The 17,961-nt window shown below is 45.0% G+C and overlaps 1 protein-coding gene across 1 annotated transcript in view; it reads left to right on the top strand.

Annotated features, from left to right (window-relative positions):
* The first annotated feature begins 16,468 nt into the window (after window positions 1-16,468).
* Lbr (lamin B receptor) overlaps window positions 16,469-17,961 on the top strand; it is a 28,419-nt gene continuing 26,926 nt past the window's right edge. Inside the window, exon 1 of the mRNA XM_005326525.5 lies at window positions 16,469-16,599. The gene's annotated coding sequence lies outside the window, so the exon portion shown is untranslated. The remainder of the gene's footprint in view (window positions 16,600-17,961) is intronic.

Here is a 17,961-nt window from a genome sequence, read left to right as displayed (position 1 = left end):
TGCAGGTGCCAGAGCAGGTCCATGGCACTGAGTTCTCAATGAGTGACCCAAATAGGGACCCAGGAGTGGGTGCTCTCTTCTGGGAAGCACTTGTCTCTGGGCTACTTTAGTGGCCACTGCTGCTCTTGGATGCCAAAGTGGCTGGACCCAGCATTCCTAATCCCAGATGAGGTACCATTTCTTACAGGAGTGCCAGATCCCTGACCTGCCAGATCTGATATGAGTGCCCTCTTCCCTGGGCTCCTGGGCTCTGTCAGAGCACTAGTGTACCATGCCCCATTGTTACTCCATCTGACTCTTCCTTAGAACTGTGGTCAGGCCCTATTGTGATGCCTGACGCATGGTCCTGAATGAATGAGCATCTATCAGTGCACTACAGATCCGCTGCTTCTGCATCCTGAAGGGGTCTGCACCAGGGACTGGTTGAGCTCTACACAAAATCCCCCAGCAATGCCTCCTCTCTTATGTTCTTTCTGGCAACAATGTTTTGAATCATTACAAATAAATGCAACTCCCCACCTCCAACCACCCCTGGTCCTAGGAATTGAAGGCAGGAGCTTTACACATGCTAAGAAAGTGCTCTATCGCTGAACTACATCCCCAGCCCTTTTTAAACAATTTTTATTTTGAGACAGGGTCTCACTAAGTTGCTCAGGTTGTTCTCAGATTTGTGATCTTCCTGCTCAGCCTCCTGAATAGTTAGGATCACAGGTGTGCACTACCTTGCATTACCTGGCTGAAATGCAACTTTTCAATTACAGGAGGATTCTGCCCTGGGAAGGGGCCTTTCCCCAAATGTTTGGGGAACTCCTTGGCAGGATGCGCTCACTCTTAGAGGAAACAGCCTAAAGAGTGCATGTGACTGTGATTAGATCAGACCCAGGTATCCAGTCAAAACAGGAGCCTGGGAAGGAGATGCCTAGGGTAGAAAGGGGGGTCCCTATGGGCAAGAGCTAGGGCCCTCAAGGCAGAAACCCAACTACCTCCTTTTGAACCTGACTTGGAATGTGCTTACCAATTCTCCAGCACTCAGTACCACCCACTGGAGGTCCCTTAGGCCACAGCCCAAAGTTTAGGAATGAGGGGTCTCTATGGATACAGTCACCTCCCCTCATATCAAAATATTTTTTCTCTGGCATCGTCTTCCAGGAGCTGGGGTTGTGGTGTGTCTATTTATCTTCACCAGCAAGTCAGCAATGGCTTTCCCATGTGTCTCAGCCTGGCCACACACGGCGCCTCTTTGTTCTCAGGAACCAAGCAGAGTCCGGCAGGCCAAACTTTGGGAGGGGGGCAGCTTCCAGGAAACACCTGGTGGGGCTGGGCAGAGGTGAGATGTGACCCTGGTTGACCGAGGAAGGGCCACACGGCCTTTGATGGCCGGCCTGTTTCAAACCCCTGGGAACACCACCTCCTGGGATTTTCCTGGGGCATGGATTCCTCTCTCCACCCTGGGAGCTTGGGTATTTATTTTTAATATCCAAGAATGCTAATTAAGATCAAAGTGACTCTGTAGTTCACCCCGGGGGCGCTGCAGTCTGAAAAGATGTTTTACACACAGCCTTTGCCAGCCTTCCTGGGCGCCAACCCAGGCTGGAGTGATCCACACGGTACTGCACCCTGGGGAAGTGCAGCATCGCATTTAGTTAGTGGTGACTAATCCTTAAGAGCCCTGAGAAACTCAGGAGGAGCCAGGTGGACAGATATTATCCAGATGGTTTCCCAAGTAAGTGTGGCAGAGCGGCCACTAGACTTGCTTTTCCAGTCTTCTTTACCTGCTGAGCTAGGTGTGGCAGGTAGCAGGTGGGGAATCTAAGGGCACAGAGAGCTGTAGGGTGCTGCTTTGGGTTTCAGGCCTTCCCCCACCCCCCTGCCTCCCAGACACCTTGAAAGCAATGACATTCATCCTCCCTGGACTTGCAGGATGCCTCTGAAAGAACCATCTTCGGATTGTGTTTTCTTTTAGCTACTTTTGGTCCCCTCCTCTAAGCTTCAAGGATTTCCAAAGTCTTATAGTTTTACCAGCAGCCAGGACCTGGGTGCTTCTGTGGAGGACAAAAGGTAGCTCGCCTCCAACTGGTAAGGGCTCCACTCTGTCCTTAACCTTTACATCAGCCTCCTATACGATCAGCTTCCTGGTTTTCATATTGCAACATAAACCAGACCACAGAGGTTATGATTTCTCTGTTTCTTCTTTCATGAACCACCAGGCAGAGCAGCAAGCCCTGCCCACTTCCGGCTGCAACAACCATTTACTTCAGGATGTAAAGTCAAAGTCCAAACAATAGTGAGAGGCCACTCCCTAAATTAAACTCCCCAGTGCTGCTAAGTTGTTCAGACCGCTCTAACTTCAAAATCAACTGCTCTGGCTGATGCGACGAATCCAGCTAATTGCACCTACTCCAGGCTTTTGAAATAAAATGTGGATTTTCTTGGGCTGGAGGTGTAGAGTGTGTAGCTGGCATATACAAGACCCTGGTTTGGGGTTCCCAGCACCACACACACACACATACACACACACACAGAATTCACTGTACATTTATGCATGACAACAAGGATGTGTTATCTGTTGTGCTTTATTCTCCAAGTGGTATAGCCAAAGTTCCAAAAGGAGCTGCTAAGATAAAGAACTTTGGATAGATGCAAGGTCCTAAGAATTTGGAGTTAGGTTTCTGTAGAGTCAGCTAGCCCCAGAGAGGCTGGTTTTTTGTTTTTTGTTTTTAAATTTTTAAATGTTTATTATTAGTATTAATTTTTAATCACAAAGAGTACAGAAAGGTCTTGAAAGGTCAGATGGGCAAAGGTCACTCTTGTGTGTATTCAATACACCATGTGCACAGCCCCCAGTTGACACCAAGGAGGACATAGAAGTCACATTTGACAAGTGTTGCTCACTTAATGCTTACAGTTTTGAGTCAGCAGCTACAGGAAGCCACCCATACCACTGAGAATATGACTGGGGGCTCTGAGGGGCGCGACAGACACTTCCCACCATAGACAAGGCTTTGCAAACAAAGTGGGATTTCAGCTGCTCTTGGCTAGCTTCTCTTTTTCTTTCCTACATCCAGCACCGCGGCCTCTGATGATGTGTCCTTGGTCTCTCTTCCCATCTCCACTATCCACTCCCTCATCAACCAGGGTGAGTTATTTTACTCAGTTTCTTCACTTACGCAGTGGGATCAAATACCCTCACTACACGGAGTGTTGGAAGGATTAATAGAATGATTGCAAGTAGAATAAGGGCTCTTAGTGGCATTTTAGTAAGTGCTAGATAACACTCTACCTCTTGGCAGCCCCTACACTGAGGCCTACCATGGTCCAGCATGACCACGCCCATGTGTGGCCCAGTGGGTGGGATCAAGAATTAGCCTAATTCTCCCTAAGTTCTTTCCCCCTCTCCTCTTCATTACATCCTTCCTAAATAGTCATGCTGGATATACAACCCTACATTCACCCTTGAACACCACACACTTCTGAGGGCTGGCCTGGCTAACACCTCGGCTTCCCAGGAGTGCCCTCCCCTCAGCCCACCCTCTATCACCCTCACCTGCTGCGTGGTCATAGCATGCCAGTGCCACTGGGCAGTCCCGTGGGTAGAACTGACACATGATAGTCATGTAACTCACTGGGCATGTCTGTCTCCACAGCAAACACCCCGTCCCTCTAGGGTGGTGTGTCTTCCCCTGCCCTTTGCCTTTCTCACCCTCTTTTGTTCTACCTTGTATTATTGTTTGATCTATCCAGCAACCGCTTCATTGGCTTAGACCATGATAAGGACAGACAGACCAGTAAAGTGAGGAAATACTGCTGCATTAAGTTTGGACTGAGAGGCCAGCAGGACAGGCATGCAGATGTGTGGTGACACCAGTTGGAAGAGGATATGCAACCCATGCCTTCCTTAGCCAAGACGTCCTTCCGCTGCCCAGGCCTCTGGGGGCTCTACAGTGCCAGGCAGGGCCTCCCTGCAGGTGCCCAGTGGCATGTCTTCCCTGGGCCCTTCCAGATCCCCAAAGATTAAGGATAATGCTGGGGGGTTGCTCTTGGTCCCTCTCTGCCTGGGGTGATTCTCATGTGAGGCAAACCTTTTTTTTTTTTTTCTTTTTCCCCTTCCTGTTTAGAAACTGGGAGTGGGAGGCGGGTTCAGATATTGTTTTATTCTCTCTGAACTTCTCCAGGTGCAGATCAAACGGAAAGGGTTCTAGTCCTTTGCTTTCGGTTTCATCTGCTCACAGCAATGAGGTTCTGGGGAGGGCCGAGCTGTGTGCCAACTGCCATTGAAGGCAGGGCAGAGAACCCAGACCCAGGCCCCATAAGCCCTGCCCAGGAACATCCTCTGCCATCCAGCTACCCTTTCAGAACCCTCTGCTCTTGGTTGCTTTTCTTCTTCTTCGCCATCTTCATTTGTCGATGATAAATGGCTCTTTCTTCAGAGAAATATAAGCACTATGACCTGCTGCAGGTGGCTGATGCAGAGCCAGCAGAGGGAGCTCAGGGACGTCATTCATTAATAATGCCCCGGATTCAGTTTCCAAGGGTGTTTGGCCCAAGGGCAAAAGGAGCAAACATTTAAAAATGACTGAAATCTTAGCAACTGGGAGCAAAAACTTGTCATAAAATGCTCCGGAGCCTCTGGCAAGACAAAGCAAGATGGTTTCAACATGGACACAGGTGAAGTCACCCTAAGGAGCTGCAGGATCTGAGGGCCAAACCTGGCACAGTGCCCTCCCGTCTTGATCTGAAGCCAGTGGCTTCCTCGTAGAGCCTCAGGTGGTAGTCTGGGATGGCACCTCAGAGGATTCAGACTTGGGGGTGAGGTCCAGGAGGCCATGTACATATTCTGTGAGCACTAATGTAAAATGGATTTAAAAAGCAGGGCCAAGGGAGGCCCTGCTGTATACAGTGGGGGCACAAAACTTGTTCAAGTGATTTGAAGGACTTCCTACCAAGGTTCTGTTGCATTTTACAATCACACATGGCCCAGACAATAACATATGTGTCCGGGATTAATTTCAGATTCTGAGATTTTTCCAGACAGTAGGAAAGACCTTTTTTCCCCCAATTTGGGGATGTCAGAGAACTCCTAGTCCAGTGCCACTAGGATCAGCAGTACGACAGTGCTTTTCCAATCTCAAGTGTTAATCCCGGGAACTGGGACACATCTCCTGCCCGCCATGTTATAAACACCAGCCAGCTGGCTCCGCCAATTTTTCCAGACATCTGATTGTACTACAGCCATGTGGATCCTTGTTGAAAAGTCTTGTCTAAATAATTCCTCAAAAGCAGTGTGCTTCATTTCCCCCCTTATCAGCCTATTCCTCATTTTAATGAACATAAAAATTCCAGGCAATCCTAGAATTTGTTCAGAATATTTTTAAAGAATTTGTTCTGAAACTTCTTACCCTGGAAGAATCCAGTATACATTTGCTAAATGAATGTATTACTAAATCAATGAATCAGAACTATGTGTTGATCACTTTTAAATCTAAACCTCACAATGGGCTTAAATTTCCCACCTTATAGGGAAATGATCTGAAAATAAAATTTAAGCGTCTTGCCTAAGTACCAAGGGTAGGTGGAGAAGCCAGGATTCAAATGCAGGTGTTCCTGACTCCAAAGTCCACATTTTTCCCATTATTCCGTCCTTTCTGCCAGTCAGTTTCTCTACAGCTCTTCACTCATGTGTTTTAGGAATTGAAAGAAAACTGTTCTTGCTGGGTCCAGGGGAATATGCCTGTAATCCCAGTGGCTCAGGAGGCTGAGACAGGAGGATCACGAGTTCAAAGCCAGCCTCAGCAAAAGTGGGGCACTAAGCAACTCGGTGAAACCCTGTCTCTAAATAAAATATTAAATAGGGCTGAGGATGTTGTGCAGTGGTCTAGTGCCCTGATTTCAACCCCCAACACACACACACACACACACACACATACACACACACTCACATACACACACACACACACACACACACACAGAAAACTGTTCTGACTTGGTTGTCCTTTTTCTGTATGCATTTCAAAGGAAGAGTAGCACTGTAGCTTGATTATTGATGTATCCAAAATATGTGCCCCTCCAAACTGTACAGTGACCATGGTTTAAAACTTCTCTTTCCTCCTCAGAAACCCAAGTGGGTTAACTATAGCTTCACTTGCAGTTGTGAACCCATTCACTATAAGAAAAAATGTTTTGTTGCTCTACAAAGGACAATCCATGGAAAAGAAAACATTTTGAAGGTTGATTGTTTTCTGCATCCACTTTGAATTATGCAGAGATAAAAGTAACTGTAGATAATAGCTTGCTTCTACATTAATCGACGCTTGTTAATATTTTATGTTTAAGCTATCCTCAAGCCACAATTTCCTTAGGAAATTGCAAGAGTTCTTCACTTATTTGCTGTTATTCTCTTGGCCTTAGCATCAGCTTAAGGAAATGAGCAAAATTTGGAGCTATGCTACATATGAAGCTATTTTGTGTTGTACTGAAAAGATGCATGACACAAAGGAATTCTTAATGTAATGTGCTCATCTCTTTTTAAAAAATTTAAAAAAATTTTTTTTTGATGTTGTATCTTTAATTATTTATTTGTTTTTATGTGGTGCTGAGGATGGAACCCAGGGCCTTGCCCATGCGAGGGGAGCGCTCTACCACTGAGTCCTGATGTGCTCATCTTAACTCTTGTTTTCCAGGGGCATTCTGTATGGTTCAACGTAGCATATATGATATAACTGAATTGATTTAAAAACATTTAAAATGATAATTTTTATTTATCTTTTCTTATTAAGTGAAGAGTGGTGGTATCAAAGATAAAGCCAAAAACAAGTTAAAAGTGGTAAGGATGGATTTTAATCAGTAATATACTATTGCAGTAGAGAAGAGAGTCCTCCGTGAACTGGACTTCAGCTTGTGCAGAGGTCACCTGGTCATTTAAAGAGAGAATGAGGGAATAGGGAGCGCTCAGAAAAGTCAGGGAAGCAAATATTATTAATAATTTGGAAATTTGCTAATTGACCCGTGTCTGGGGGAAGTTAGGCTTTTCCCCCTCCCACAGAGGTTGGAACAAACAGCAAATTCTTGTGACAGCCTTGAGCTTTCTCAGGCAGCCAATTTAAGGGCACATAGGATCATTCTAGGGGTGTAGACTTGTTCTGCTGGAAACTATACAAATGCTTGTCTTCATAGGCTGAGGTTGAGGCCTATTCAAGAAGAGGGCTCAGGGGAGCCTGGCTGAAGTTTGATCAAGTAGAGAATCTTTGTTAGTAGGATTTAAGGATATTATTAAGTAGTTATTAATGAGCAGTATATTTTGAAGGTAACTGACAAGAATTTAGGTTGCCCTTTTAAATATTATAAAGAAGATTTGTTATTAAGAGGGATTCCTGATTTGACTTCATGAGTTGAAAACTTAAGAAGGGAGCTATACCCTATTAAATTAATGGTTATTGCTGGAGGATTATTCTATAAGCATTGTCCAGTAGGCATATGGGAAGAAAAAGTGTGCTTAAGGATGGGTATGGTTTCTATATGAATTATCCCTACAAGACTTGTGTTTACGGGCTTGGTCCCCAATGAAGCAAAGTTTAGAGGTGGGGCTGAAGGTCCTGACCTCATCAGTTGATTAATTCATTGATAGCTGAATGGGCAACTACGATGTGGGGGAAACTAAAGGTGGGAGCATGGTTGGAAGAAGCAGGTCCCTGGGGGTGACTGTTGGGGATTATGTCTTATCCCTGGTCCCTTCACCTACCTCCTCTCTGTTCCCTGGCTGCTATGAGCTGAGCAGTTCTCCTCGGCCATTCCCTTCCCCCCCTTCCATCCCTTCCACGAAGTGATGTCTGCCTCACTTCAGGCACAAAGCAATGGAGCTGGCCAACCACAGACTGACACTTCTGAAACTAGGAGCCAAACTAAATCTTTCCTCCTCCAAGTTGTTCTTGTCTGGCATATTTTGGTCACAGCAATGAAAAGCTAATCCTAGTAGCTACCTTGGTTAATGGCAGGAGCCCCCCTCCAGGCAAGAGTAGCAAAGATGCAAGACTCACAATTTTTCCCATGGTCCCAGCGCTCGCTGTGTACCCTTGACTTACACAAACAAACAAAAGGAATTATCTTTAGGGCCAGGGAAATAAACACAGAGAACATCATATATATATATATATATATGAAATGGACATTTTTTAAAAAGGAGGAGCGCTGTGCATGGTGGCACATGCCTGTAATCCCAGCCATTCAGGAGGCTGAGGCAGGAGGACCATGAATTCAAAGCCAGATTCAGCAAAAGCGAGGCACTAAGCAAATCACTGAGATGCTGTCTCTAATAATGTACAAAATAGGACTGGGGATGTGACTCATTGGTTTATTGCTCCTGAGTTCAATCCCTGGTACCCAAAATAAATAAATAAATATATAATAAAGGGAGGAGCTCTATGCTTGTAGAAATGACACTTTTCAGGAGGCTGAGGCAGGAGGATTGCAAATTCAAAACCATCCTCAGCAACTTAGCAAGGCCCTAAGCAACTAAGTGAGACCCTGTCTCAAAAAATAAAAAATAAAAAAAGAGCTGGGATGAGGTTCAGTGGTTAAGCACTCCTGGGTTCAATCCCTGGTACAAAACAATAACAACAACAAATAAACCCAGACATTTTGAGGTATGTTATGATAAGGTTATTTTGTAGGTTCATGCTACAGGAAAACTTATAAGTTTGAACTCTTGGTACTCTCAAGACTGTATCTTCTTGGATGGTCCAAGATAAAATTGCCATATATTACAAAGGGAAATACTGTTGTTTTAGAAATCCAAGTATGCCAAAACCATTCCTGTTTGGTCAAGTAAACTTAAAGTAGACCTGAAAATGGAATTTTGTTTGACAAGATGAATTACCTTGAAGAGAATCCCAATTCAGAGTAACATTACTTGCTTTTCACAGTAGTGGGACCACTGGAATTCGTAGCCTTCTAAATCAAAAGCAAGCAAGCTGGGGCTGGGGTTGTGGCACAATGGTAGAGTGCTCGCCTAGCACGTGTGAGGCCCTGGGTTCCATCCTTAGCATCACATAAAAATAAATTAATAAGATAAAGATATGTGTCCAACTAAAAACTAAATATTAAAAAAGGAAAAAAAAAGCAAGCAAGACTATCTTAGAAAACTTGGTATGAATACGCAATTTTGTTCTGGCTAAAATACTCATGCCAAGTAATATTTAGAGTTGTTAAGTAGCATCAGGCCCAACTCTGTACAACTTTCAAATAAATTTATGTTGCAGTTTTATTTCATCTCTTTAAAAAATATAACATTGACACATATTTCTAGTCACTTTTATAGGTGCATTGAGTTAGATTTTCATTATTGTAAAAAATACCTGAAATAAATCAACTTATTAAGAGGAAAGGTTTTATTTGGCTCATAGTTTTGGAGGTTTTAGTTCATGGTTGGTTGGTACTGTTTGGGCCTGTGGTGATCTGCACATCATGGCGGGAGCACATGGTGGAACAAAGATACTAGTCACTCATGATAGGGATGTGAAGGAGAAGAAGAGGAAGATAGTGGTCCCACTACCCTTTTCACCATCACAGTGCAATGAACTAAAACCTCCCATTCGGCCTCACCTCTTAAAGGTCCACCACCTTCCACATGCACCCTGCCTTTAACACCTGGACCTTTGGAGGACACTTATCCACAGCATGTATGTTGTGAATATTCAATTCAATTCAATACACTCCTATGCTCCAAGTAAGTTTTACATTGTATCATCAGGATGCTTTTGCTAAAGTAAAATGAAGAAATATGAATGAAGAATAATTATGCAAATCTGATTTTACATATCATCTCAAATATTTTGTCATCACGCTCAAACATGTTTTAAACAGATTTAATTGCATTAGATACTGTACTAAGAATAGTACAAAGATTAGGTGATCCTGCCTTTGTTACCTAAAAGTGAATATTCTTAGACAGTTCCTGGAAAGGAAGACATACAGGCAATACCACAGGATCCAGAATAAGGTATCAGAATTTAAACAGTCCAGCCCATGGTGACAGTGTCATGGAGGAAGGGATCAAGGAGTGAGTGACCGGGCGAGTTCACATACACCATGTTCTCATAAGAGCAGGGATGAGTGTTCTTTGCCCCCAAATGTAGACTCAACCTCCTTGAGCTATATTCTGATCAGCCTGAGAGTTCTCCAGGACAGTGGGATCACTGTGTGACTCCTGGTGGCGGGGATAGAGCAGATGGGCCCAACAGTGGAAAAAGCATCCATTTTGGAATCCTTAGATTCCTTAGATCCTGGCTTAGAATTTATTTGCTGGGTGTAACCTTGTGCAAATTTGTTGATTTCTTTAAATCTCAGTTTTCTTATCTTAGAAGTGGGAATAATACCTCAATCCTAGAGTTGAGATAAGAAATGCAAAACACAGCAGGCCTCATCAGATGTCAGTCCCCTTCCTCTCCATCCCCTTTTCCATCTGAGGCAAACTATGGTCCTTTTGCCCTTCTCCTAAAGGGTAGGGTGCGGCTTTAGTGATACAGTTGGAGAAACAGCAGAAGAAACATCTAAGGAGTCTTATCTTCAACCAGAAGTAAATCAGCATGGTAATTGTATGTTACATTCCATACAGGAGCTCCCCCCTGTCTCTAAGTGCAGGCTGGGTAGAAGGTCAGGGTGGAAGGCTGCCCGTGGGGATTCACAGTTTAACAACTTTTACCCAGACAAATCAGGTGTCTGGTTCAGGGTCTAAACCCTACCATGAAAGACACAGTAAATCTAAAGGAAACATTTAATTCAATTTACTGGATTAAGAGAGATTAGGTGCAGAGATTAAAACCAAACTGGAGAGAAGGATATTTAGGAGAGCAGAGGTAGCATCCCCACCTCTGCACAGCAGGGGGGGGGGGGCTGAGAGAGACACCTGAGACAGAAAGGTGTTTCAGTTGATGGGAACAATTGGTGCTGGGAAAGCTTTTTTGCTTCTTTCCTTAATCCAGCCTGTGGAAACTCAGTAACAGGACTGAAAGGAACACAGTTTACTAGTCTGGTTTTTAGGAGAACATAAAAGACAAGGTTGGGCTGGGACTGGGGCTGAGTGGTAGAGCACTTGCCTTGCACGTGTGAGGCACTGAGTTCGATCCTCAGCACCACATAAAAATAAATCAAGATATTGTGTCCATCTACAACTAAAATAACAAAAAAGACAAGTTTGCATAATTAAACTAACATCTATGAATTTAATAGGGACACATACAAAAAAGTAAAAAACAAACAAACAAACCATAAAATATGCTTCTTGCCCTCTGGAGTGTGGATGCCCAGTGGGGATGCAGTGACATGAACATGTTTTACTGGAAATGGGCCACTCTTGGAATGAGGAGGAGACATTCCAAGCAATAGGAAAGAAAAGGCATGTCTATGGAGCCACCAGGAATTTTGGAGAGTTGGAGGGTAGAGTGGGTAGGAAAGATAACAGGCATGGAAAGGAACAGAGGGATCTAAGCCTGCCAAACATCCATGAGAGCAGGAGTTTTTGAATGTCTCTCCTATGTTGTGTCAGAGTCTGAATTTTTTTTTCCCCTGCAGAACTGAATTCTACTGTGGTCCACTGAATTTTTTCCTGCAGGTGCTGAATTCTACTCCTCTTTCCGGCCTGAAGGAAGGATGTAAATCAAGGTTGTTTATTTGACCTTCTGCTAATGCAGGTACCTACTCAAGAACGTATGGTGGGAAAATATGCTTTGGAGTCGGGAAGATCTTGGTTTGAAGTGTGGCTTTGTCAAGGACTCCTTGGGGGACCCTTCTGATTCTCAGTGTCCTGATCTGGTTTAAACCTCCTTAACCTTTATTTTAAGTTATTATCTTTTAAATAAAAAGTAAATGACCATCGTTTGACACTTTAATGCTAATGCAGGGCTGGGGTTGCAGTTCAGGGCTGGGGTTGTAGTACAGTGATACAGTACTAGCCTAGCATGTGTGAGGCACTGAGTTTGATCCTCATCACCACATAAAGATAAATAAAATAAAGGTACTGTGTCTATCTATAACTAAAAAATTATTATTATTTTTAAAAGAATGCATTTGTTTTACAGTTGGCAAAAGACTAGTTTCATGAAGCTGAAGAAAGTGGACTTTGCCAAAGCTTAGTTAATACTAAGGTGCAGCTGGGTGCCCTGACCACAGTGGGAGAGAGCATGGTCAGCACCTATCCCCTTTCCCTGAGGGTCCCTAAAACCTACCTGTTTGCTGGTCTCTTTTCACCTGACCACCAGGTCCGGAGCCTTAGTGTAAGGCTCAGTGTATTATCAGCCCTATGGGAAGACACTCTGGTGCTGTACAAACTTGCTGGAGCAGCTTTCTTGTGGTTCTTTCTCTAAATCAAATACATGGTTGAAGGTCCCAGATAGGAAACAGTGAAGGAAAGATCATTACTATCACCCTTACCTTTCTCTGCCGTGAACTCTCCAACTCAAGCCTGCTTATATCAGAATCCTCTGGAGGGCTCAGTAAAATTCAGATGGCTCTCCCCACCCACCAACAGGGGCTTCAGGTTTAGTAGGTCAGGAACTGGCCAGGAAAATCTGCATTTGAAATGGGCTACTGGGTGCTGCTGACCTGCTGAGTGGGGACCACACCTGGAGAAGCCCTGCACTTTGCAAATTGGTTTGAGAGGCAGTGTGGTACATTTGGTTGTAGGCTCTGAAATCAGACTACCTTGAGGAAGTCTCCCTGTCCCTCCTAAATTTCCTCAACTGTAAAATATACCTACCTCAGACAGCTGTTGTGAGGTGCAATCAGTTGCAATACAGGAAGCACTTGGAGCAGCAGCTTGTGGAGGGAAGAAGTGCATAAATGTTAGTTATTATTAGCAACATTACACAGATCCTGCTCCTTCATTTCATTCTCCAATTACTATGGTATTAAGGTACCCATACCATAATCAAATTTTAAGTTTCTCCATCGAAGCCAAAGATAGCAGTATCTATCCATTCAAATGCTTTCTAATTTATGTATGAATGAATTGATAAATAAAAAGTTTTAAACAACTAAATATTAAGAAAAAGTGTGTGGGGAGAAGTAAGTGTTGCCTATTGCACTTATGTAGATGTTTGAAATAAAAATTTTAACATGACCGTTGAGTTGTATGTTATAAACATATGTTAACCAGAGCTCTATTTCTTTTTTTTTTTTTTTAGTTGTCAATGGATCTTTTCATTTATTTCATGCAGTGCTGATAATCAAACCCTCTGCTTCACACATGCTAGGCAAGTGCTCTACCACTGAGCTACCACCTGCGTCCCAGAGCTTTATTTCTATGTGAATACAAACCATTCCTAATAAAGAACACCCGTAGAAATGTTTTATTTCTACGGGTGTTCTTTATTAGATAGAAGTATCCTAAAAGTCATCTAATAGTCATCTATTAGTAGGTCAGGAATGGGCCAGGAAAATCTGCATTTGAAATGGGCTACCCGGTGCTGCTGACCTGCTGAATGGAGACCACACCTGGAGAAGCCCTGCACTTTGCAAACTGGTTTGAGAGGCAGTGTGGTACATTTTATTTCTACTATTAGATGACTTTTAGGGTATTTCTACGTTATAAATGAAGGCCTTCTTCTTTTTCTAGCATATAGAAGTTTGTTTCTAGCATATAGAAGTCCCAAATGAATCCAGGTGGACTTCATGATGGGTGAAATTTTACCTAGAGCTATTCCCGGAAAGAGACGCTTCAATCTTGAGAGCCAAGATTCTTTGGGGATAAGGGTCAAATCATTGCCCCATGGAACACATTCCACTTGGGGCTTCTATGTTTCATCTGTTAAGGTTTCCTGGCCCCATGGGTGTCTTTTGACTGGTTTTTAGTGGCAGTGCTGAGGGGTATGCTTCTCCCCCATTTCTCACTTATCACATAACTGGGGCAGTAATGCCAAGAAGGATATTTGAATGACTTTTACTTTATAGATTCTGAAAATTCACAGCTACTAATTGTGGTTGACAAGCATCTTTCTGAGAACTGTACCTGAACATTCTCCATTTCCAAATCTAAGCAATTTTTAGTAGTCTTTGTGTGTGGTTTTGGGGAATGAACCAAGGAAGGGGTGCTTTATCACTGAGCTACATCCCCAGTCCTTTTCATTTTTTTAAAAATTATTTTTGCAGGATCTTGCTAGATTGCTAAGGCTGGCCTCAAATTTGCAATCCTCCTGCCTCAGCCATCCAAATCACTGGAGTTCCAAAAGTTTACCACCATGCCTGGCTTTTTGTATTTTTAGAAAAGAAGAAGAGAAAAATACAACAGTTCATTTATTTGAGAAAGTAGTCTAGATATTTGTCTAATTTTTCACAGTTGGCTTTAGTCCACTAACTAGAAATAAATAATAATTACTTCTTAGTTTCACTGATGTCAAAATCAGTTCTATTTTAAAAAAGGCTTTAGTAGATAATTTATAAGGTGTAATGTTAACTGACTTCAGTAATTTACAATCTTTTAACCTTATTTTTTAATTTTTTTAAAAAGAGAGTGAGAGAGGAGAGAGAGAGAGAGAGAGAGAGAGAGAGAGAGAGAGAGAGAGAGAGAGAGAGAGAGAGAGAATTTTTAAAATATTTTTTAATTTTTTAGTTCTCGGCGGACACAACATCTTTGTTGGTATGTGGTGCTGAGGATCGAACCGGGCTGCACGCATGCCAGGCTAGCGCGCTACCGCTTGAGCCACATCCCCAGCCCTTAACCTTATTTTTTAATGATAAGACTTTATAAACAATGTTCAAAATTAAGTTTCTTTAAATACATCTTCTTTTATTCATAAATGGAAATGATCCAGGAAACATGTGCCTTAGGGGAAATCCCATGAAATCTTTTTTTCTGGGTAGAACATATGAGAAAAGCACTGGTTGGCTATTAGGAATAACATCTATCTAAGGTCCCATAGCACTTTTGTTATTTATTGCAAAACTGTAGAGTTTTGCAATATTTTACACTAAGCGTTTAGGCAACCTTAGGGGTTTGTCAAAATCCACAAAGGTTTTCTGACTTTGAAGTGCAGTGTACATTTCTGTAGCTCAGATTTTCATCGAGGGCAAATTTAATGCCAATGATGACAATTGTGTCAGATCTAGTTCTCAGGAAGGGCTCTGATGAAATCGTTCACAGCGGATGTGAAGGAAGGAGAAAGCTCAATGGCATTCTCTTTTTCTTCAGCAGTAAGCCTGGGGTTTTGTAGTTGTAACTGAGAACATGAGAGCTCTCTGTATTTTAAAGGATAGTGCTTCCAAAACAGAAATCCACTTACTAATATTTAGTAAGGGATGTTAAGAAATACTTTGATTAAAACCACACTGCAAAACAGGGAACTTCAATGAACTTTTCTGAACTCTCGACCTCAAAGGAAGGAAACCAACTAACCAATAACGATAAGCTGTAGGGGAGGGAAAGGATCCATAACAGATTCTGAGTCAACAGTGTCACGACTCAGCGTCTTGAGGGTCAATTAAAACCCTCGTGGTTTTAAAAGGCTCGTGGGTTGCAGGTCAAGCGGCATTTCATTGTAAAAAGGTGGGAACTTCCTGTTCCATGCCCGAGTTTTTGGGAATTTCTACCAGATCTCAGCAGAACTCCCCTTAAAAACAGTGCCCTAGAGAGGCGTGGTGGCGAAGGCCTATAATCTCAGTGACTCGGTGGGTAAAGCAGAAGGATCTTAAAAGTTCGAGGCCAGTCTCAGCAATTCAGTGAGCCTCTCAGGAACTTAGCGAGATCCAGTTGCAAAAAAAAAAAAAAAAAAAAGCCTGGAGATGTAGCGCATTAGCACAGTGCCTTGGGTTCAACCCCCAGTTAGCAAACAAAGCAAAGCAAAGCCCTCCGTGAGAGTCCTGCGAGTTGACAGGAACGGTCGGTGGGACATAGTTCACTACCCTTCCCTCCCACCACTAGCCCAGACACTTTGACTCAGGTCTGTTTCTATCCAGGCGCAGGGAGTACCAAGACAAAAGAGCCCCTCGTGGCCTTCGGAGCCAAGCTTGGTCTAGAGGCTTCTGCGCGGTGAGAACATACGGTATTTTGGAGAGAAGCATCGTGCAGCTCGGATCTTTAGTTACCGCTATGCGAACATTCTACTTAGATTTTCTGTGTGTGTGTGTTTCTTTCGCGATGCCATCTCGCACTCCAAACCCTCTAGTGCGCATCGCCAGGAGGTTGTGCTGAGCGCCAAGAGGGAAAAGGGTGGAGAGTGCTTTGGATCCGTGGGTTGCGCGGGCGCCTGGGCGGCGGAGATAAGGCAGGGTAAACAGGCCTCGAGGCGCACAGGCGCGGACCCGCCCGCAGACCCGCCCGCGGACCCGCCCCAGACACACACCACCTACCCAGCCTCGCCGCGGGGCGGGGCGAAGAGGACGCGCCACGGCGCGCCGCCAATCGACAGTGCCGGGAGGATTCAAAAGGCCGAGGGGCCAATGTGAGCCCTGGACGGTCTCGCTGGGGGCGGGGCGGGGCGGGGGAGGCGCGCGGCCGGCTCGGGACTGCGGGGCGCGAGAGCGCGGCCCGGCAGCGTCGCGCGCGCGGAACCGCCTCCGGGTGGCTGCTGGGCGACTCTCCCGCAGCGGTTCGTGTTCCCGCCGGTCCCGGCGCAGGTGAGTACCCCGACCCGCGCCCCACTCCCAGCTTGTCGCTGCCCGCGGTGCGGCTTCGGAGGGGTAGCGGGGTAAGACCCCCGGCGGGTCCGGGTTCCTGGGCACTGGGCCTGGATCGGCAGCCTCGTCCTCCTTCCTCGCCTCTTGGCTTCCTCCTTGTCTGACGGTCTGACGGTCTGACGGTCTGTTGGTCTATTGGGACGACGGCTGGTTAGGCTGCGGCAGCGCCGGGCCGCGCCGGGCCAGACAGCTGGCTGCGGAAATGGTGCTGCGGGTTTTAAATTGCGGACGTTTCCCTCCATGTTGGACGCGCGCTTTGGTGTGACACGGTGTTGGCGGGGAGGGCTGGTGGGACCCTTTGTCCCGCCCCGACGCGTCCGGCGTCTGGTCCCAGGGAGCGCCTCGAGACAGATAAGCGGGTGCTTGGCGCTCGTGCCCCTCGGGAGGCAGGAATGGCGCGGCGGCCCGGTAGGACCGGGAAGTCGGGTGCACAAGTTGGCTCTGAGTGGGGCGGGTTGTCACTGGCTTGGACAGTTGTGAACAGGACAATTTGATGACTTAAGGCGAGTTATAGGGCTTCACTTGAAAAACGTTGAATTCTGTCACCCGGACAGTCTGAAAAACAGACATTTAGGCAGATTGGCATGCTCTTGCTAAAGCACGATCCTGCTTTTTCACATTTTTAAGGCTTTAAAAATGTTCTTTTCATAGTGACAACCGACTTCGCACTTCCAGTGGCTTAAGGGGCACTTAGTAAGCACTTGATTGTAGAGGGCCTTGTTTCAGGAGCTTCACCAAAGAGATTAGGAGGTCTGAAGAGGAGTCACAGTGCCTGGCCATTTTTGGGCAAGGACAAAGTAGTTAGGCAGGACCACTATGTGAACGACTCAGTGGTTCAGTCTGCAGCCAGTGTGCTCACTCACCTGCTGCGTGAGGCACTGCCCCTGGGCAAAGCCAGAGTGGACAGACTTCTTTGCACTTTGCACATTAACGCGTGTATGTCTGTAGTTACACACTGTACAGAGAAGAGCAGTGGGACCCCTGGGTATCAAGTCCGGTTTAAGTTTAGTTTTGACCGTTGTCTGGGGGGGGGGAGGGGAAAGAATGAGTAGGAGGGAATAGTGAGTTGCCTTTGCATATTACTTAGGGAAGATTGCATTACTAAAGAGAAGGTGGCATTTCTGTGGCATGGTTTAGCAGGGGCATACAGAAAGGCCATGGGTTCCTGTTTGCATTTTACCTACTAAGCCTTTAGTGGGCTCAGGTATTGAAGGAGCGCTAACAAACTTCCTTTGAACTTCTTTTTCTCTGCTGCAGTTAGATTGATTTGGAAAAGTGAAGGAAAGATGACCAGAGACCCTT

The sequence above is a fragment of the Ictidomys tridecemlineatus genome, chromosome 10 (genome assembly GCF_052094955.1).
Source record: "Ictidomys tridecemlineatus isolate mIctTri1 chromosome 10, mIctTri1.hap1, whole genome shotgun sequence".
NCBI classification, from domain to species: domain Eukaryota; kingdom Metazoa; phylum Chordata; class Mammalia; order Rodentia; family Sciuridae; genus Ictidomys; species Ictidomys tridecemlineatus.
This window is presented reverse-complemented; position numbering and strand designations above follow the sequence as displayed.